Genomic DNA, 24,155 nt, shown 5'->3' on the forward strand with positions numbered 1-24,155 from the left:
TGTTGAGAGGATGAATCTAGTAACTGTTTTGTGCCTTTTCAGCCATTACATCTTTTTGAGAAGATGTATGGGGGCTAGCAGTTGTCTCAGTTTTGATTTATTTCAACTTTGTAGGAGACAAAGCTGTTGGGTTGACTTCAGAACCTTCCTTATGTGGTGCACTAAGGCACTTTCTCCCTCACGCTCATTCATACTTCATTTTAGTGGTAAGAGAGTGTTGGTTGGTTCTGTTTCTGTGTTTGTCTTTATAGTCTGGGATAGAAGTTGTGGGTTTTCAACCTCATGACTATCAATGAAAGAATGCCATTGGAGGCTGAACCTACATCACAAAGCATATGGCAATATAGAGATAAAATGCACTTAAGATCTATAATGAATGAAAATTATGCATTTAAACTTTTGAGAGAAATGATGTACAATAGTGATTTCAAAAGATTTTAATGAAATAAGCAATCACCAATGTAGAAAGAAGTTTGATTTTTCTCTTAAAACTGTTCGAGTGCACAAGTCTGTTTTTATGCCTAAAAAGATAAGTGATTTGATAAAACCCAGACTGATGACCTAGCAGTATTAAGAAGAGAAAGAAAGATTTTGTCTTTCAATATGAATGAGTTTTTGAAAAAGCATTGATCACTTGGGGTAAAGTATAAGCAATTCTCATTCATGTCATAAGCTCCATAATCTATCTTTATACGATTATAATCAACAAAATTGTTTATTGATAAATAATCTTAATAAGACTGACTATGCTGCTAATTTCAAATTATAGTGAATCTATTAGATATAGCAACTCATATAAATTCACTAGAACTTAAAATCTCACAATTATCTGCAACAAAATATTAACAATATATCATTGTCTGATACTTGTCAAGTACTTTAGATACCAATAATTATGTTGCATCCTATTTTAAATATTAAAATAAGATATCAATGAATTAAATACCAATTATCTATCAAAAAGATATCAGCATTCAATTTCATATATCGTACAATTGTTAACTCCTAACAACTGTAATATCTCAAACAATATTGGTTCGATAAATAAAGCAACATTAACCAACATTGACTTGTTTGCAATCTTAGAAAAATATTCTAAGTTCCATATACTTTGATCCATTGAGTATTGCATCTATTATCAAAGTGTTTAGGAATTTGCAAATAAGTATAAAAATTATTTTAGGTGAACAACGTATGGTTACTTCTAATAAAGCAAAATCTTCATTGACCATAGTTGTACTTTAAGAGATATTTTTACACTTTTTATATTAGTATAAGTGACTGAGGATAAACATTGATTACTTAGAGGAGTTCTAACTAATGTCACAAATACTAATACTTCACAATTAGTTCATAGTTAAACTCTTAACTAAATATCATTAACTGATATAAGTCAAGAATTTACACACAACTAATCATGCTACAATCATATTCTGATTTCAGTGAATTCTTGAGATATAAGCATTGCTAAATTCACTAAAACCAAAATCTCATAATTAACTTATAACACATAAGTTACAATCAATATACTAGATATCAATTGTTGACAGATTTAGTTACAATCAATCATGTTGCTTATTTATTTTAAGTTAGTTTGAATTATGGAGCAAATAAAATCATTGAATTGCTTCTATTTCCATAATCCAAACTACCTAAAATAAATAATAGGTAAATAAATACCAAATATCTATGAGTTAGATACTAGCACTTAAATATTTCCATAATTATCGTTGAATAATCACCAATAGGATATATGACTTATATACATGACAATCACTCTCTGGATAATTAGTAATTTTAGAAATACTTTATAAGCATATAAAATATTGAGAGTTTTATACACATAACTTAGAAAATACTTCAACTTTCAATATCAGTGATTTTAGAAATAAGCATTGATTACTTAGAACAAAAAATCTAAATAATATCACTAATACTAAAAGTATCACAATTATTCGTACATGATACAAATAACTATGCTGCATATTATTTTAATATAATTTAAATTATGAGACTGATATAGAATGGAATTGTCTACAGTCATAATTTAAATCAATTAAAATAGTATTCAAACTTAATGTTATAATACTTAACTACCACAAATGTATATGACATTGTAATCATGATAATCAAGATAGTAGCACTAAGTACGAGTTACTGGATTACTGATAAATTCACAAGTCCTTTAAATATTGAAGATTTAATACTTGTGAACTTATATTAAGAATTCCTTATAGATGGGATTTCCAACTAATATGCAATGAATGATATCCCACACTTATAAACCAGTCTTGAAAAATTAACTTTAACAAGTGATTTAGTAAATGTTTCTGCAAGTAATTCTTTGACTAAAAGACATACTCTCGAAATAAATGATACCTGGTGTGAAGGTGCCTTGTCATAGAGTGTTCACAGAGTTGTTGGATTTGAGATTGTTTCTTATCATAACAAGAAATCAATCTTCGTCCACGAAGTTGACAGCTTCCTGAGATGCTTCTCCTGTCACTTAAGTTGACAGCTTCAGAGATGCTTCTCTTATCTTTCTTACAACCTGCATGATCTGTTTCTATATAGCCAAACATGTTAAGCATAATATCTTTAGGGTACTTTACTCCAAGAGTTGGTAGTTCCTTAAGATATCTAATAATCTTGTTAATAGCTATAAGATTGGATTCTCTAGGATCCACTTGGAACCTTGCACATTGGCATCTTGAGAACATTACATGTTGTCTATTAGCATTTGAGTGAAAGAGTGAGCTCATCATACCTCTATAGCTTGTCATTATACCTGAGTTGCACTGATCAAGCTTTAGTGGTTTCTGTTGGTAAGTAGTCTTGGCATGTTCAGAATCTTCTAAATTTTACATCTTCAGAAGATCCTTATACTTACTTGTATTTCCATCATCCTTTTGGTTTACTCGTGCTCCTAAAAGAATTGTTCTTTTGGCTTGCTTGAGCTCCTAAAAGAATTATTCTAATGGCTTGCTTGAAGTAATTCAAAAAAGAATTGTAACTTTTCCAACATGCTCCTCCATACCTACTCTGCAATTACTTAGCAAATAATCTTGCACAAGTTTTGTTAGTAGACCAACATATAACATTATCATTATATCAGAGCACATATATAACATTATGTTTGTGCCTAGTGATAAGAGAGTTATTAATATGACGACTCTACTAGTTCATATTAGACTGTAACTTCAGTTAGAGTGTCATACCATGTCCTTGACGATTGCTTGAGTAGTATACCAGTTCATACCAACCTGAAGTGAGATTGTGAAGAAGAGATATACAGAGTTCAATTGATCTGCTACTGCAAAGTCCATGAACTGTTGTGCATTAACTTCCTCTTTTGACTCACCAACCAGGATTGCACTTGTACACATCTACTAGAGTCCAATTCCAAGTGTAATGTGCATTAGGTGCCTGATATGTCATAATATCCTCAAGTCTCGTCACTGGTGCTATCTGTTAGATATCGCTTCCTGATAATAAACTAGCATCCAGTTTGGCCTTGTCCCTCATAAAAATGCCATTGTCATCCAGTTTGACTTCTGGTTATCCTTGTACCAATTATAGTATTGTCATTTGGTTTGGATACCAGCTTCCCTACAATCTGCTTGCTGATTGATTGAGTTCATCTTGTTTTGCAATCACCCAATCAATCCGGATCTATCAGAGCTTCTATAACTTTCTTAGTTTATTCTACAGATAGAGAACTAGAGAAATAATCATTCACACTCAGTAACCCTGCTAATCATAACTCCACCATCAGGATCACTTCAGAACTAGACTATGGGATTAATATAAATATCAAACCATTTGTCTCAGCAGATATATTCTTGTAGTGTCCTCTATATTCAATGTGGTTTTGTGTCTGACTAGTTGATCCTTTTTTTGCTCCCCCTAAGCTGTTGCTGGGATTTCCTGAAAATCCTTACCCTTGCTGACTGGCTTCATTGAAGTAATGAGTTGTGTTATACACTGCCATTCCACTGCTTGGATAGGAATCATCAATGCCATTAATTTCTCCTTTAATAGCTTGGAGCATGGAGTTGTTGAACTATGCACTTAGACTGTCAATCATCTTCGGTTGATCAACCACAAATTCCCTGTAGGTTGTAGACTCCACTGAGTAGCCATGGAAAATATCCTAACTATAGAAAATTCTCTCCAAACACTTTGAGGTTATCCAGTGTTTTCTTCTATTGGCCATTAACTCATTAGTGGTCTTCATGTATACATCCAGATCAAGGCTTGATCTAACTTGTCACAAACTGTATTGACTGCTCCAGCCCTTTTGTATTTAGGAAGTCTTGATTAGCTTGATATTTCCCTTGTAGCTTTAATCAAGTTCTGGTTCTTCCTTTGTACCACTCCATTTTGACACGGAGCTCTTAGTGCTGAATATGTCTCTACAATTGCTTCCAGTTTGATCTCCTGATATGATCAATCACCATCTGTGATGTCTTGTCTTGAGAATGCACGAACAACAACTTTGTTTCATAAGAGTAGTCAACTACCATCACTAAGGTATATCTTTACTTTGATGTGATGTTGTCTTTGACTTCCCTTTTTGACATGCCTCACATTTATCATCTTATGAATTTCAGATGAGGCAGTCCTCTCACTAATCCCTTTTCACAAAAGAGTTCCTTGAGTTTATGTTCAAGGATGAGAGCTTCTAATGCCATAGCTAAACTTTTGTCAGATGAAGCTTTACAGTAGAAACCATTGACTTCACCTTTTCAGAATTTCTAGTTTAGATACGAGCATTTCCTTTCCTTACTCTAAGAAGAGCAAGCTTCTCAATCTTCCTGCTTCAGGTGAGACACTAATCCTTCATTGAATTGACATTTCTGTCCTTTGATGCAGAACTATCTGATAAGAGGATTTGTGCCTTGATTCTAAAGCAAGGAAGTTGCTTCAAATTCCATAATGACATCCCTTTTCTGCATAGCTTGTCCCGTACTGAAAACCTTTGATGTCATCTCCAAAGATTACTGACGGAATAGCTTTTGTTGATCACATTTGATTGTGAGGCTCTTTCTTTGATCGTATGCCTTGAGTATGAATTATCAAGAATACATATGAATCAATTAACCTGTTATGTCCTGCACTCGCAAATGGATTAACAGTTCTTGGTACCCAACTTATCAGTTTGGGTCCAGTTGGATTAGAGTTTTATTATAAACAGAGATAACAACAGCTGTAACCTTATCATGCTAATTCTTATCTTTGAGTGACCATTTTCTCCGTTTTACTACCCTTGACAGATTTGTCTCTAGGCTAGGAGAAAAATGATTCCAACCTTACATAAGAAGGCCTAGCAGTCTTTGCCCTATTGTAATCCTAAACATGCTTCTTCTATAATTAATGCAAGTACTAGGAGATGCATTCATGGTATTGAAATAAGCAAGCATTGTATTATGAATACATGGCATTCATCCAGAAATATGATACACAGGAATTAAGCAATATAGTCATGATATGGAACAAACAGAATTAACAAATAAATCACTAATTCTATCTAGTCCAATCATGTTAATAAATCTCATCTATCTATCTCAATCCAATTATAAATTAATACATCTTAACAAACAATTCATATCAAATGAATAAATTACATTATAATAGGATACAGGAGATCAGCAAAAACAAACGTCTTATATGCTGGAAAGCATCTATCTCACTAAAGTAATTAATCATGTTCAACAAGTATTCAAACGCATATTAAAGATCATCTAAAGTAACATGCACAAGTTAAACATCAATCCTAGTTACCAGAGAATAATCTAGTGAACTAGTTCAGCATTATCTATGTGTGATGCTATCATGCTTGTGTCAGTGTTAAACATTTAAACACTATGATCTTATCATGCATTGAATATTAAGAACAAAATATTGCAGTGGTTCAATAATTTTGAAACCTGAGACATGTGAGTTGGACCATCTTCAGAGATTGCTATGAAAGCAAGATATTCATGATTCTTGTCATCTGATCCATCCCAACTCTTTCCCATGCACTATAAATTTTGACTAGCTGCTTCCCTAAGAAAACATTCCACCTTTGTTTCAACTCTTCAACTGAATCCCTACACATCCTTGTTTGTCAAGCTTCTTGTTCTGTTGTAGCAAAACCCCTGATAGCTATTTGACACATATTGTTTGTCATAGTTGTAACTATCAAATCTTGTTTATGTCCCCACCTCAGTCTGTAACCACCTCTTGAACTGAATCTGTAAGAATCTCTGCTTCAGAATATATAGGCTTGATCCTTGGATATAGCTTATGTACTCCTTGTGAATCTGATACGACCAAACTTCCCTGACAAGTAAAACACTGCCCCGACGTTCAGTCCCTCAAGTACTTCTACCCAAACTTCTTCTGATTCAGATAACAGTGACTCATACATTCTGTCCCGAGGTTCCAATTTTACTGCCTATAACTGAGATGTTTGGTTGTCCCCACTATTCTCTCTGACCTCCACAATTCCTGTTCTCTCTGACCTCCACAATTCCTGCCTGTATGATCTCATTGATTCCCGGATAAATATAACATAGGTACAAACCACTGAGTGACTGTATAATCTGGAATCATAGAGTTGTCTTAAAATCTCCGAGAAAAATTGTACCCGTAGAAAATTCATTCAATCCCTGCGTCTGAAAACCCAGTGGTATCCTATGGAGTAGCCTTTGAAGAGGTTCCACAATTTTCGTTTGTAGGTCTTGAAATCAGTTCCCTTGGAGTAAGAAAACCATAATCTATAATTTCCGTATTCGGGAAATTTTCGTCTGAATAGCACATAGTCTTTGTTTACTTCAGAAGATTAAAATCCACTTTAAAAACCCGGAGGAATCCTGAGTCTACCACCACTTGAGTACCCTTAATTTAATATTTAAGAGAAATTTAAATTTCCAATATATTTAATTTTCTTAGAAAATAAATTAATCAAAAATAAATATTTACATAAAATCTAATTTTCAAGAATTTCGAATTTTCTTAAAAATTAAATAAAATGTAAATTATTATTTAAGAAAAATTTAAATTTAAGAAATTTAAATTTATTTAATTTTCTTAGAAAATAAATTAATCAAAAAATAAATATTTACATAAAATCTAATTTTCAAGAATTTCGAGTTTTCTTAAAAATTAAATAAAGTTTAAATTATTATTTAAGAAAAATTTAAATTTAAGAAATTTAAATTTTACAGAAAAATAAATAAATCAGAAATAAAAAATTAATGGGATTACAAAAATGTTTAAGGGCTGTGGCGACAAGATCCGTGTGGCGACTCAGAAGGCTCGGTTCCTGACTTAACTGAGAAGCAGTTTCTGTGGCGACAATTTTCTCCAAGTCGCTATAGATAAAAGAGATAGGCGTGTAGAAAATCGTGTGAATTCGGAAACCACTGTACGCCTTTCTTCCTCGCGCGTGTGTTCACCCTTCAAACAACCAGGGCTGATTCCCAGTTCAACTGCCGCGCGTGGTATACACACGGAGGCTGCTCAACATCAAGACCCGCGCGTGACTTAACACAAAAACCTGCTGTGTTTGTTTACGTTGTACGTGAATTACAGTACATCTTCCTAATTCCAAGTACAAAACAATAAAACAAAACTGGCAGCCTATAAATTCGAAAACCAAGTTAAATTAAAAATATTATTTACTAAAATTTAAATAGTAATTTAATTTAATTAAATTTATAAAATAAATTTATTTAAATTAAGTTTATAAGATAAAATTATTTAAATTAAATTTATAAAATAAATTTGTAAATCAAATTTACAAAATAAATTTATGTAAATAAAAATTAATAAAATAAATTGATTTAAGAATCTTGATTTGTGTATCAATCAGTCAGCTCTGATACCAATTGATAGGTCCCGAATTATCGTAGAAGGGGGGTTGAATACGATAATCACTAAATTAAAATTTTTTTCGAATTTTTAACGGATAAAATATTTAGTGCTCGGTTAGTGTTTCGTGTTCTTGAGAGGAATAGTGTTTGGAACGATAAAAACGAGGAATACAAAATATTCGGGGAAATATATATTCGTATATAAATCCTCGAGGGTGTTTCTACACTCCGATAAATAAATTAACCGGCTACAATCTAAGAACAATAAAGTTCCTAACTACTACAAAGATTTATAAATCAAATCCTATACAATAATCTAGCTTTTGTTTGTACTAGGATTTAATTACCGGGTAACGATTATAATGCCCCTAAGAATATACAAGAATTGAATCGGGCATTATAACGTTACTCCGGTGAGAAGTTAAACGAATATTCTAGTATCTTGAACTCCTCTGTAAATCTCCGCTTCTTGTTTTATCAGCTCTCTTTTTGTTGGAGAAGAAGATAAACAGTACTCTCCAGATCTGCTGCAAAGTGTAGACTTTATACATAATAAAATTGTATGGCTGAGAATGAGTACTCTGTGTGGTGACCAAACCTTTTGTGGCGACAAGAGTGTGTGACGATAAGGGGGCTATGTGGCGACACCTGCTTTACTAGTTCATTACAAAAACACAAGTAACCTTCACTTGTGTGGCGACCAGGTGGTGTATAATACTAAAAACAAAAACTAACAATCCTGTTAGTTGAACTTAACAACCACATGTACAATCATGTACATGTTTTGTTTTGTTCTTTTATTTATTTTCTTTTTCTTTTTTTTTGTTTTCCTTTTCTTTTCTTTCTCTTTTTCTATTTTCTTTTTCTTTTCTTTTCTTTTTTTTTTATTTCTTTTCTTTTTCTCTTTTCTTTTTTTTGTTTCTTTTCTTTTTAAGTTTAAATTGTAATTAAATTAATTTATAAAATAAACTTAAATATAACTTATATAAATAAACTAATTTAGATTTATAAAATAAACTTATTTAAAGTTTATAAGATAAATCATTTTAAGTTTATTACATAAATTATATTAAAGTCCATTAAATAATTTATTTAATTTAACAATTAAACTTTGAGCTTCGCCAGTCCCCTGAGCTGTTGAGCTGTATATCCCGCGTACCTCTTCTCATACTTTAACATATAAACGTTCAATCCAAGTACGTTCCTCAACTTAACAATCCTTTGATAAATAATACTCAGATTGCTTTCACGAGATGTTGACGCCTAGTGCAACTGATCTGGTTCACAGACGACTAACCCCGATTCAGGTCTTCGTATTATAGCCTTGATTACATTGTTAAGCCTGCCTTAACTTTATTGCTTCGAACACTGACTGTCAATAAACAACTGTACTTTCACTGGAATCCTTTCTAGTACTTTAGACAACGTCTTCATTAACCTCTGTCTATACCCTGTCTTCAATTCTTCAGATTCCTATGCTTCGAACACTGTCTATCTTCAATCAATGTCAATACACTGAAATCTTCCGGTAGCACTTGTATACTGAATCTTCAACCTTTCTGAAACCCTGAAAGTCTTTAACCTTTGTTCTTCACTGAGGCATGATCATATTAAAGAACTTCTTTCAGTGACCTGTAGACAGACTTCAGGCTTTCTTCTAATCTTCTGATTCTTTGTATTTGCCTTGTCTTCATTCTTCCTGATTTCTTGTGTAGACGTAGTATTATTAACTTGTCATGTTCTAGTGTTGTGATCGTGTTGAGTTATCACGTAACTGTTCATACAGCTACGCAGTCTCACCAACAAGTTCTCAATAGTGGGGTCATCAAGGATAAATATCAATGATTCAATGACTAAGGAAGAAAGTATCGAAAAAGGATCATTACGATAATCAATAAAATATGTCACAACAGTTGCATAAGGTAAGTTTGAAAGGGGACATCACTTGCAATGGTTATAAGTGGGATAGTAGGGTACATGCATACGGAATTTAAGAGCATCAATAAGTATAAGCATTTCCTTGTGAAAGTAAATTGGAATCACGGATGATAAGGTTGAGAGACTTGCATAATATATTTTTTAATAGGGGAAAACATTTGCATAAAATGAGTATAAAAGAGGGCTACTTCCTTAAATAAATTTGAAAGGAGTAGAACACTTGCATAAAATAAGTTATGAAGGGGAGGTGCACTTGCATAATATAGTTTAAAGAAAACATCACTTGAACGATAAGTGAAGGTAGGGGGACACTTGCATAAAATAAGTTATGAAGGGGAGGTGCACTTGCATAATATAGTTTAAAGAAAACATCACTTGAATGATAAGTGAAAGTAGGGACACTTGCATAAAATAAGGTATGAAGGGGAGGTTCACTTGCATAATATAGTTTAAAGAAAACATCACTTGAACGATAAGTGAAGGTAGGGATACTTGCATAAAATAAGTTATGAAGGGGAGGTGCACTTGCATAATATAGTTTAAAGAAAACATCACTTGAACAATAAGTGAAGGTAGGTACACTTGCATAAAATAAGTTATGAAGGGGAGGTGCACTTGCATAATATAGTTTAAAAAAACATCACTTGAACGATAAGTGAAGGTAGGGACACTTGCATAAAATAAGTTATGAAGGGGAGGTGCACTTGCATAATATAGTTTAAATAAAACATCACGTGAATGATAAGTGAAGGTGGGGACACTTGCATAAAATAAGTTATGAAGGGGAGGTGCACTTGCATAATATAGTTTAAAGAAAGATAACTTGAACGATAAGTGAAGGTAGGGACACTTGCATAAATAAGTTATGAAGGGGAGGTGCACTTGCCTCTCCTAACGACCTTAGCTACACAAAAGCAACCGTGAGCTCCCCTAATCGAATTTGATGGCAAGATTTTTTCCTCTATCTTCTCTTGAACCTACACATATATACAACCTCATTACTAAAGGTTCTATACACAACTCGAATGACTCTTATACTATTCGACTTTAATACAACACATATGCACGAATTCACTTATTACCAAGCATCTCTATCACATAACCACTTATTGCACATAATAATATATCATTAAAATTAGTCACATATCAAAATGGCATAAAATTCACATAATCATACGAGTATCGAATGATCTCAAGACACTCTACCCTTGACCACTCGATCTTTGCTAATCCTCAATCTTAGACATCAAACCTTGAAATTCCTAGGTACTATAAATCAATTCTTTCGAGTCTTCTTAGAACATTACCTTATAATGACCTTTAACTATATTAAATATAACAAGACACACCTAGGCCTCACCTACTTGAACTCACAAATACCTCACATAAGCCTAACCTTCCCGAGAGCACCATTCAGCACCACCTTGTGTGCCTTAAAAAATTCGAACCCTTATACTTAGTGAATTCACTAAAATCATACTTTTCCTAACTCCTTACTCATAAAATTAACTCCCAAACTTGGTTTGACACTAAGTAATCACTTGGGCTCACCTATGGCTTCCTATAAAGTTGACATAATTCTGCCGATTGCAACTTTACAAACTACCCTATTTTACCCAACTTAAAATCCCTTAATCTTGCTCTAAGGTTGGTTCTAATGGATTACTAAGCTTCCCTAGACTCCATTACATCTTTACCTATCAAGGCATGTGGTTACTTACCCAAAACCAATCCTAAATTGGACCCTAAACACACTAACTCCAAAACTGTCTCTATTTTGGGTTACTCTCGGTTTTACACCAATGCACCCATGAAACCAAAGAGTATTCTCAACTTAAGGATACTAAACTCAAGCCTATAATATGCCTCAAAATTATGGAGCTTGGTCCTCCTAGGTCCTCACAAATGCACACTCAAAACACTCCAATCTTTTGACCAAAACTTCAACTCAACAATCAAGCTAAACTACCTTTCCTCCCTTACTCCCATTCGGCCCTAAACACTTCACAACAAGGATCAACAAAACTAAATCACACTCTCTATTATTCAACCTACCATTTAATTAAGAGATCATTCCATACTCCAAAAATCATAATAACCAATGATATATAGATACAACTATGCATGCATGACAATTAACTTTATTTTCGAACTTAACATGCATATATTTGAATTTTTAACTTCAAACCAAGTCATGATACCCATGAATTATGCTCCCTTAACAACTTATCATACTTTAATATATCAAGGCAAGTCATTACCTAGTGCATACAAAGCAATATCAAGACTAAAACCTCACAAATTTGAACATATAGCCAAGAAATCATTTAAACTTGATAGTACTCTACTAATATCTTTAGATCACAACCTAAAACTTACATGCAAGCATTTATATAATTATATGTAAAAACAAAACGTGGTATGCATGAGTTTATACTAAAATGCAAGACTTGAAAACATGGGGATCATTGACATGCATTAACTTAAATCAAGATCTAAGCTTGGAAACATGATTTTTATACTAAAGGCAAAGAAAACAACTTAATTTATCTCCATTCGACTCTTTTTTAATCCATAGCCGAATGGTGAGGAGGGGAATGGTGGGATTATAACACTTCACACACCATTAACTTCTCCAAAAATAATGTATCTCATGGTTTGGACCTTAGTTTCACAAGAATTAAGGCCTTCCACTTGAGTTGTTAAATAAACTAGACATGCAACACTTAATCACTTAAATTTCTACACCTTACAAATATAACTTGAAAAAAGGTTGGAGGGTTAGATTACACGAGGATCTTGAAATATTGAGTGAAGTTTGAGTGTGTGTGCGTGTTTTTTGTTCGGCCGAGAGAGAGGAAAAAAGAGAGGAGGGAGAGAAAGAAAGTGGCTTGGTTGAGTGTTTGATCTCTAGAATAATTCCACTTGATATGATTATGTGTTTTTATATGTTGATTATATAGTGGAGTGAGTAAGGACCAAGTTACCCTTCCTCCAAAATAACCTAGTTTTTGCATGCAAGGTTATTTTAGTAAATTGGTTAATAGAAAAGAAGTTAGTGGGGTTAAAAATGACATTAGTGTCCTTCTCTCCTTTTGAATGATCAAATGTATGCAAGGGCAATTTAGTAATCAACAAATATTTATTCACAATTCCAAATATCATTTAAAAGAATGACTTTTATAAATAAAAATATAATTCCATAAATTACAAGAATTTTACCATAAAATAGCTTGGAATTTTAGAAATTTAATGAGATCACTATTATAATTTTAAAGAAAATATATTTTTAAAAAGTAGTTTTCATCAACCAATAATATCTTGAAATCACACACAAAAATTCCAGATAAAACACTTCGCTTATCGATTTATAATATTCTACTACCATGGGCCATGTAGACATTTAGTTGACAAAATATTCATGAAAGTTTAAAATATTTACACATAATTGTCTAGATACAACTCTATTACGAGTACTTAAATACCGGTCGTAATAATTATTACAAACCATAGCCAAATATATTATTCATTATGGGCATCACTCCACAGATCTCAAGATCGAATCTCTCACACAATCTATTTATTATATAGGAATCAGGAACTTACTACAAGTCTGAATAGCAGCTCTATTTTATTATATTATATTACTTATGTGGCAATCCACTAGAGGATGTCATCACAAACATGTTCCTTCCCTTTTCTCTGCCTTGACTGATCTGATGGCCTGTCAACTTCATTCTTCACTGCTTTGGAGAATACAAGAGTAGAAAGAGTAAGCAACCGAGTGCTCAACAAGTATGATTGACTATCAAATTTAAACGATGACAACAATTTCCAAGAGCAAAAAGAATTCGAAATGTCAAGAGAAAAATAGCCAGCACATCACAATCATATACAGAAATTCTTATCTGGCATAATACCACATGATTCAAGATTAACTGGTTATTTTCCATCCCCGGTACATCAATGGTGTGATCAAATATTATAGTGTACCATCCTCCTGCGAATCTTACGCTCACCCGATCACGACTCGTCATAAGAACGCCTAACACACACTTGCTAGCATAAAGGAAGGGTTAACGTCTTAACCCTCGGCTGCACTCGTGCTGAATAATATGTCCGTACATTGGACTGTCACAATAATTTCTGTAGTTCAAATCCCACGTTGACCAGTATAGATGAACTTATCCCGATTAAATTTCAATTCACATCACATCATATTTTTTCAAAAATCACATCACATCTTCTGGATCGACCAATAAACCAGTGTCTTGTTTCGGTAAATGTATCACTATAACATCGATATGAAGGATATATCGATACATTCCAAACATAGAGATTATTCTGAATAATGAGAATAATCATGTCCATAAAAATATCATATCGAAGGTTTCTAGAATATAACAAAAAATAATGTGTTTTAGAAGGAAATAATAATTAATCAATTTATAATTCATGAATTTTGGAAGGGTTCAATGAATTGATAAAAGAAAAGAGTTTAAACAATCTATCCAACTGATGAATCGATGCAGATTCTAGAATGTTAAAATGAATATAGAAATTTATATTCGTTTGAAGAGAATTGAGTTAACTTTCCTGAGCAATAGGAGCAGTCATGAATACAAGTTATTATTTTTGTTGTAAATAGGGAATTCAGCAAATGATTAATTCAATAAATTTTCTCGAAAGAAAATAATCACAAATAAGGTTTTAGAATTCAAATCCGTAATATTCACCCAAAATAATAAATATATAAGTCAAGCAGGAAAAGAGCATAGAAAACTTGCCTTATTTTTTACAATAGCGCACTAGCAGTGAAAATTCACCTTCTCGGATTAATTAATTCCAACATCACTTACTTCTAAAAATAATGATCCACACAAAAGTGTTTAGTACAAATATCCAAAAATAATAATTTAATGAACCTTACATATTAAATAAATATTGATGGTAAATAAACCATCAATTTCTCAAGTACTCATTTCAGTCACTAATTATTTGCTAGGACTCAAATAAATTTTTATTATTTCTTGGAAATTATTCATGCGTTAGGATGATTTATTTAGTCCCTTAAATATTTTAACTCCACTCTTGTCCTCAAATTATATTTATAAATTGTTCTTTTTTTAAAGAAAGATAATATCCCAAATTAATTATTCACAAATTATAAATATTTCATGTATCGAGGTAATATTTAATATTTAAGGATAGCCTAATTAATTTATTTTAATAATCTAGAGTCAAATTCAAATTCACATCGCGCTAATTATATTATTCAAAAATCTTATATTTTCGGGAATACTCTTAAAATACAGTTTTTAATACGGAGTAAAATCCATCACAATACTCTTCAAAAACCATTTTTATACATTTTAATTACACACCATAATTCCAAATACAATTCCCTTATTATTATTACATTATTATTAGTACATTATTATTTTAATCCACAAATATATTTTCCACCCACCCCACCATCATCCTTCTTCTCTACTGCCACATCGCTGGAAGCCATGGCAGCCACCGGCGGCAGCCACCGGCGGCAGCCACCGTCCGGTCGCCGGTCGGTAACTTTCCGGCGGGGTCTTTTAACCCGTTTTCTTCTTGAAATTTATTAAAATCTACCCAATCTATCATTTTTCGAAGGTCGTTTTTCAAAAATTATTTCCGAATCAATTTTTTGGCCAAATTAAAAATTTCTGATGATCTCTCTCTTTCCTCTCTCTCTCTCTCTCCCCCTCTCTCTCCCCCCTCTCTCTCGCTCTCTCTCTCATTCGCCCTCTTTCTCTCTCTCTCTATGTGCCTCCTCTCTTTCTTTCCCGTCGCTACCACGCCACCACCACCAAAGGTGGCGGTGGCTTTGTTCCCCCCTCCAACACACCCGCATATACATACAAATACACACAGAAATATACACAATATATCACATACACAGATTCTTCCTCCCCCCTTTTATCTCTCTGTTTCCGGCCACCAACGCCACCAAGGTGGCTGAGGCGGTGGTTCTCCGGCCATCCAACCCTCCGACTACTCTCTTCATTCAATCATTCATTCCCCCTTTCATTCTCCACAAAATAAATCAATCACTCCCTTAAACAAATTCATAATAATAATTAAACACCCAAATTATATTTTAACCGATTTTAATACAATTTGGGGATAAAGCCCAAATCCAAGATATTAGACCCTAATAGCCCATTGGGTTTTTAATGACCCAACACAATTACATAGATCAATTCATAGCATTTTATTAATATTCATCACACAAAATAAAAATTTATTTAAGCATATCCTACATGATCCTTGATTATAAATTCAAAGCAAATAAAATCATAACTCTATTAATTAGAGAATGATTTCAAGGAAATTACCTTAAATAAAATTTGTGGATTTAATTTATTCCAAATTACTTCTCTCTTGATTGCCATTTCTAACTTTTCACAAAAATGATCTCCTTGATCTTTGATTGATCACCAACTACTCAACTATAATTTACTAATTTTGTGCTCGTAAGTGATGAAACTTCTCTCTTTTGGAAAATTGATGGTGTGTTTGGTGGGTTAATCCTATTTATAGATTTAATAATTAACTAAAGTGGGTTAATTTAACCATGGGGAGATCATTCTAGAAATCCCAAGAGATTTCTACATAATAAACAAAATATAATTTTACTAGTAAGGATATATATATATATATGGTCTTTTATTACTTAGCTCCTTTTAATCTATATTTTGCTATAATACTATAGTCTACACTTCTATTTCTTTGAAAACAAAATATACTTAGGGAATAAATTGAATATTTGTTAACTCACGAAATTCGTAAAATAATTTAAAGAAAAGAAGTACTTAGTATTTAATTTACGAAACAAGTCTAGATAAAATAAAATGTTACTTGTTAAATTTATCACATAATTCTAAAAGTAATATTGGGACTTAATTTACAAAATAAATTCCTTATACCTTAACAAATTTTGGGAAATATAATAGAATAAAAATATAAATAATTATAAGCATCTAAAGTCCATCCAATATTTTAATAATAATTTGTACACAAAACTAATAATTCTATGAATATTATAACCAAGAGAAGTCCCATCAATAAAATAAAAAAATAATATTGTACTTGATGTGTTAATAATTCAAATGTAGTGCTCCTTCTTATAAATTACACGATTAGGAAAATTAAATACAAGGAGTCTATTTACCTATTAAACTACTTTGATCTCTTGCCATCAAAATAATTAACTAATAAATATCAATTCACAGGTAATAATAAATTAACAAAATTCTCCGAAATAGAATTCGAAATCATTTTACTAATAGCATGCTCTTGATGCATTTCCAAAGTACTCAACAGCGTAAAGCAATAAGATTGATTATTGAGAAAATTTGTAATATTATGTTGAAATAATAACTTTTATTACTCTTAATAATACTTTATCAAATTATATGCAATAATTTTAAAAAAAAATCCTCTCACGTTCCCCAAGCTTAATCTATCTAACAGTCCAATAAGTTCATGTATCGTGCTAAGTCATAGAATAAAAGAAAATGTTATGCTAATTTACTTACTCGAAATTTCACGGGAGTTACATTAATTAAAAATAATTGAGTTTGAAATAAATAATTGTTGGAGAATACTCTATTTAAATGAATATTTAAAATAATTTTCATTGATCGAGTAATTAAATATAATTGAGGGAATACGATCTTTGGAAATCATTTTAAATAAATTTGAGGTATTTAATACATCGCAAAAAAATATCGAGTCCCTTGGAATAAAATAAGTATAGACTTTACTTGTCCAAAATATCTCTGGAATACTTACGGGTTTTTAAATATTACATACCGACCGACTCTCGATCTACAATATATACGCCACTCTACTCGCCAGCGTTAACATTTTTCAAATATAAACACCTTCGGAATACGTCCGGGTTCTTATAAACTTACACCAACTGACTCTTGGTCTACATATATTATTTCAAATCCGGTATTTTTACTATACCAAAATCATCATATCTTATGACTCAATATATAACAATCTGTAAAACACCATAAAAAATTCATCATGCATATATTGTATTATTTAAAACCAATCACAACACAACATTTCTTAAAAGGTAGGGTTTATAAACTTGCCTGGAGTCCAAGATACGTTTCCGACTTTCACTTGTTCCGAGTTTTCTAATCAACAAATATCATAATCTCAAACAGTATTACTAATCCCATCAATGACTTATTTACTAATAAGTTTAATACTTTAGAATTTTCGATATTCGACCTACTCGAAATAACTATCAACCCTTGGTTGCAATGGACGGTCAAAGTGGTTTTCCAAGATTGACTTTACCGAATGTTAATATTACTCGACTCGCACTCTAATATTTTTAATAAATCTAAAAAATTAATACTTTAATAAAAATCTCCTCAAGGAGATTTTTGAGTATTTTTACTATTTATCATAAAAGTTTCACTTTGAAAATATAAATTTAATTAGCTGGAAAAAATTTTAAAAGTTCGGTCAACTACCGAGTTTTACTATTCATAACGTTTTCACTAAAATATTGATTTCTCTCAAACCGGTAACTCAATTGATGCACTATTTACGCGTGCATGATCTAGACAACCTTTAGAACATATTATTTAAAAATAAATTTTCTGGGAAGAGGGTTAAAATCCCTAAGAAGGAGTTTTTAACAGTGGGTTGTGTTTGGCATTCTTACTCTGTGCGACCTCAGCTCTGACATTTTTATAAAATTGAAAAATCAATATTTTAACTTGAAATTGTTATGGAAGTTTGTATAATCCATCTCATACTCTTCTTAAAATTGTCATGATTTTAGAATAATCTAAAGTCGATCATTTATATTTTTAAAGTTCGTAATTCGTATCAGTTTTTGTTCCGTTAATCATTTTCACTAAAATGGACCTAATTTTTTAACCGTAAATCGAAATCATGTGGCTCAAGCGTCTAAATGATCCTTACAACAAGCTCTATCATTATCAAGTCTTATCTTTCAGGAAAATACAGTTTATATATTCTGTAACTTTGCATAAAACTTAGTGTCGTGATTCGGGCGTTATATCGTCGTTACGTTAACGATCCTGTTTCGTTAAAACTCTAAATCACTAATTAACAACCAACAACAATATATGAAACATATTAACTATTCATCATCATCTTTACCAATTTATTAACCTAGGAAAAACTCAATATAATTGGATGAAAAATTTATCTTACCTTAGTTTGATGATGAGGAAGCTTGAGAATTAATTTGAGAATTGTTCCATGAGCCAAGCTTGAGATTCTTATTTCTATTTTCTTAGCTTTCTTGAAAAATTCGAATGAAAGAAAAGAGGGGGGGAGGAGAAGTTTCTCTTGGCTTCCTTTGAAAGTGTGGTGGAAATTGTATGTATTTTGTATATGTTCAAGGTGTATGGAACAAGTTTTTTTTTCCAAGTCTAGACCTAGCTTGCACACCAAATGTCAAGTTTTATCATGATTAAAAACAAGAACCCTTATTTTAAGGAAAGTAGTTTTCTACTAGCTTTTGATTTAATTAGCTAGCTTGGATAATTTGTTGCTAATTAGGTTGAATTGTATTTTCATGGAATTTGCATGGCCTTGGTTCTTTTATTCATTCATTATATAATTACTTGGTTGCTTCCTCGCAGTCATGATAAATTCTCGTAATTATGATAAATCCTCGTAAGTGATTCGCGGGGTAATCCTTTCTTATAATTTTCTTATATTTTATTACCTTGCACTTGGGATTTATTCGTAGGATTCTAAATTCTTAATCATAATGTGATTCTCGTATTCCGCGATAGTCCGTAAAATAAGGTCGTTTTATAATATTAGTTTTCTTCGAAAACTAACGAGTTTTACATACACTCATTTAATATGTATAACCATAATATGAACTCGAAAACTTAATTTTCATACTTTAATATAGTGTGGCTAAAAAGTTTGTCCTCGATCGTCAGGATTACTATTCATTCATCGTTAAAAAAAGTCCTAAAAATTTGGGTTATTATAGTCTTCCCCCCTTAAAGGGATTCCGTCCCGGAATCAATTCAATAAAAGGTGGGGATACTTTTCTTTCCAGGTAGACTCTAGTCCTCGTGTTGACTTTTCAGAATTTGATCTTTTCATAAAACTCTTGCTCGTTCAACGACTAGGTGTCATGGCACTCGTTCCTTGCGAACCCTGATCTTCTACTATCTTATCCACATATGTTGGGTCTAGCTGTAATCATATGTCTGGAATTGGATTTAGTTTGATTCTTAACATAGTCACATGATTCCGAATATAAAATTGTCAACAATTCAGGGGTAGTGCTAGTTCCTAAGCCAACTTCCTTTTTTCTCTTTCGAGATCTCAAACTATCCAATAATCGTTGTTCTTAACCTTCCCTTCCTCTCAACAAAACCTAGTCTGTTAATTCATACTCTCTGTCCTAATAGTTCTGATCCGTATATCTCTATTGTTCATTCTGGGCTCCCACTAGCCGGGTTCTAATAAGGTCTGTGATTTTCTTTGGTCTTTTGACTTAACTGGGGTCCAAGTATCCTCTGCTTACCAACTTCTTCCCAACCCAAGAAAGAACGATTCCTTCTTCCGTACAGAGCTTTATAGCCATTCCAATGCTTAGTTGATAACTCATTATTGTCGGTAATTCAATTAACGCCAACCGGTCAGTTCTTCTTCCTCTAAAATCTACAAAGTGGACTATTACTATATATTTCATTACTTGAATGGTTCTTCCGCTTTTGAATTCCCTTTACGTGCTCTTAATCGCGTTGAAGTCCCATTACTCAATGTTTGTTCATTCCGATATATTATCTCTGTCGATTGCTTATGTAAGAAATTCTGGTGGATGTCCTACATGCTCGCCTTTTGTCGCATGCTTGGCATCAGGTTTAACATTTCCCCAACAGTCATGTAAGACACATCGTGGTCCCGTTTCCATCTCGAAGGAAGCACCATTTCGTACGTAATTGAATGATATGTTTTAGAATCTTGGAACACTCAGCTTCCGTTATCTGTCAGACTTCTTTTATCATTTCCCGTATAACATTTATAGTACTATGATACCTTCCGGGTCGTATTCATTATTCTCTCTAGCGCCTTAGACGTATCCGCTTTTATTGGGAACTGGTACAAGTGGCCTTTACTGGGCGTGTACGATCTTCTTTGCCTTTAGTCAGCTCTAACAATGACATCCTTCATCTTTCCACTTTGTCCTTCGTAAGGGATATTAGCAGCTCTTTTCCTTACGCTTGCATGGTAAGTATATCTACAAGAATTTTTTGTTAATGATAGGCGATTCTCCTAACCGCTCCTAAATAAAATGTCAAGCCTCTAGACATATCTCTAATGTTCTGGATAGTTCTCTCGCTCTACTTGTCAATTTGAGAACTCTAAGTTGGGCCTCTGCTTGTTCTTTTTCACCAAATACTTTGGGAAATAATCCAGCTGTGAAATTAAATCTTGGGTTCTTACGTGACGCAATTTCCACGGGGTCTCTCTGTCACCAATTATCTCTTCTATGTTCATAAAATTTTTGTCGAGTGGAGATCTATCATTGGCATAATAAAATAAGCGGTCTTATTTAACCTATAACTTATACTTCAGAACTAGCACGATGGCTTACTTGGTTGTTGATAATCCTATTTCAAAATTTATTATAATAAACTCTTTCTCCCATTCGGGTCATTTACAAGTCGCAATCGCCAAAATTTTAATCCTTGTCATTCCGTTTTCATTTTCAACCACGTCAATGACATCCCTTTTCATATTCAGTCATGACTAACATCCTCTTAAGTTTCTATACATCATTAATTCTTCCCGTTATGTAATAAAGGGTTCTCTTCACATTGTCTTAACTTCAAAATTCATTCGTGCGATCCTTCTCATTCATTTTTCTCCCTGAGATTTGTCATCCTCAATCTATCTTTTCCTACTTAAAGTGTCGGCCACCACATTGGCCTTTCCTTGATGATAATAGATTTCTCAATCATAATCCTTGATCAATTTGAATATAGTCTCTACCTTATGTTCAGTGTAAGTATACACTTTCAAAAATAAATAATAAATAAATTCCAAAATTTTCCTCATAAGTTAAACTCTTTGTCCCTTTCAGTGCGACCCTTATCGCGATTACTCTTGATCATTGTTAGGACACCTTATGTCATGGTCCTTAAGTTGCATAGACGTATCATTATATTTTACACAAAGTCCTCTTTTATCGTTAGATATTATTTATGTCGGGTTGTTACTAATCTTACCTTTACTTTTGGAAACCCTATTCTTCAAATTCATACACGCTTGGTCGTTCCCAAATCCATTAAGTACTCATTCCAACAAAATTTTGTAAGAGCGTAATTTCACTAATCACAAAAGAATTGAACAAGTCTTGATGCGGAGAAAGACTATTCAAGTTGTTGGTCATATCAAAAGTTTAAGGTAGAGAAATAAAAGGATCTCCTGATATGAATTATCAAGGAATACAATGATAAACGGTTTGGAGGAAGTACCATGACGGTAATTCGATACCAAAATAAGTCACCGACTATCCTAAATCTTATCATTACCAGTCTAAGGATGATCCCATCTTTTTGACTTCATAATTCCACATTCTATCTTACATGTCTCTCAACATCATTTCAAGGTCATCTATTAATTCGGTTCCAAAAATATATCTATCATTCCAGTGCTTTTCCTCAAAGACCTTATTCCATATTATTCCAAAATCATCTGCTAAGCCGATAGGGTCCTATGACATGAATTTGTCATGAATTATAAGTGGCCAGTTCCCCCGGGAACAGATCAAAGAGATCTCTCAGGAATCTCAATGCAGTCCATAAGTTTAGTGGCATGTGTGTGTAAGTGAACATATGGTACCGAATACATAGAGGTATGCGGGTATATATACGTAGTCTCTGACATTATCTCTACCGAAGAGTTTTGCTCTAGACTCATTGGTGTGTCCTTTTAGTAGGTTCTATGATCGAACCATCGCTCATTATAATCATACGCAATTTAATTGCAGACATGCCATCAATTCTTAACGCTCTCGATCTCTAAGTTAAACCATCATAACCTAATATATTAAGCACACTCATAATATCATGTAGTGTGCTCCTCCTATGATAAAGTCCTTATTTTACACTCAATCTTTCTTAATGGAAATAAAATCCTCTAGGGTATATTGGTCACTATTTCTGGTGAAATCGTTATTCATAGGGTGTTAGATTCTTCATAGGTAGAATGATACCTTTAGCTAGTTTAGATAACTCATTGACCTTAACTGTATAATTATAGTTAGACCTCCCGGTTCTCACAAGTGATTCCCTCTCATGGGCAACCTATAAGAAATTATGAATCACGAGGTTTATGTTATCCAAATCATCGTATGTTGTTGGTAATATCGTTTTTTCTTAAATTCCCTGGAGACTTAGCTCCGAGTTCTACATCCACATCCTTGACAAATCATATATGATTCTAATTTTTCTTCTCATCATTCTGAAAATCTCCAATGGTTCTACTAGTCATAGTTTAACCCCTCAAATAGACAGTTATCCTAACCTACCCATTGGTACTACGGTAGTCCAATGATGAACTCTATTTGAGCTCTTACGGAATCTCGCATCTAGATAAAAATCCTAACACTCTCATCTCTGAGTACTGTAACTTATTGCTCTTATACGTAACGCCCCCAAATTCGGGGTTAGAAATCTGGGTCATCACGTCATCCTTCAATCATGTATAACCTGTATTGATTTAATAATCCAACAGACCCCACTCTCTCTCACACATACCCATGTTATAGCCTTAGAAATGATGTACAAAATGTAATCTTCTTTTATTACAACTCAAATGTATTGTACATGATCTCAATCAATTATTGGTAATCTCTACATGAAGTCACAATAATTACTACTAACATCTTATACCTATTTGAATGCTCTGGTCCACCTGAGATAAAGCTGCAAGGGATTCTCCCCACGATTACAAATGACTAACTCCCACATCGGCATACTGGTAATCTGTTGTGTTATGACATTTAAAAGAAAGCAAGAGTGAGCAATAATGCTCAGCCATAATAATCAACAGTATGAAAAGACTGTTTAAAAAATTATATTAATCCGTATAAGGATATACATTTATTCAAAAGTAGTTTTCCTGGTGATACACACCTTTTCGAAACCATGTCTTTGATTGACTTAATAATTCTGCGAATACCTTTCAAGTAAACCCAACACCTAGGCTCGGGTTACCGTATTGCATATCAATTCCAATTGGAAGAATAGGAAATTCAACGAAGCCCTACCAAATGATGATCAG

The sequence above is a fragment of the Apium graveolens genome, chromosome 6, assembly GCF_009905375.1.
Source record: "Apium graveolens cultivar Ventura chromosome 6, ASM990537v1, whole genome shotgun sequence".
Classification (NCBI taxonomy): domain Eukaryota; kingdom Viridiplantae; phylum Streptophyta; class Magnoliopsida; order Apiales; family Apiaceae; genus Apium; species Apium graveolens.